We start from the raw sequence: 549 nt of genomic DNA on the forward strand, positions 1-549 counted from the left end.
TCAAGATTGTGATGGAAGTGTGAAACCAAGCTTATTGGATACAAAGAAAGATTAAAAGAGAAATCAGAATTGAAACTCAAGAAATAATAATTATATGTAGTCAATAGTTGAGTATAGGAATCCTATGGAGTTTGAATGTCTTTTATAATTCAGTATTTGAGGGATTTAGGAATGAATTTTTAATATAGATGGGGACTGTTGGGTTAAAAATACCAAGTCAAAACATTCCATTGATTAATTGAAATGCCACCAACAGTCCACCAAGATAATATAGAATACCATTTGGAACCAAGTGAAGCAGGAATATTTTTCTTTAAATGCTCAACCACTTTGGGTGTGCAATTTAAACAAAGAAAGACAGGAATAAATTATTAATCAAACAATTCTGTTGAAGGGGTTTTGTGGAGATTTAGTATTTCTCATAGTTGAAGGCGTGAGTCAATTGAAGCTAGACCACCATGGAAAACCTGGAAAGACTGTTAGGTACTGAGTTCGAATCTCGCGAGTGCGGGTTCGTGGATGCGCACTGCTGAGGAGTCCCACAATAGG

Source organism: Schistosoma mansoni, chromosome 6 (assembly GCF_000237925.1).
Source record: "Schistosoma mansoni strain Puerto Rico chromosome 6, complete genome".
NCBI classification, from domain to species: domain Eukaryota; kingdom Metazoa; phylum Platyhelminthes; class Trematoda; order Strigeidida; family Schistosomatidae; genus Schistosoma; species Schistosoma mansoni.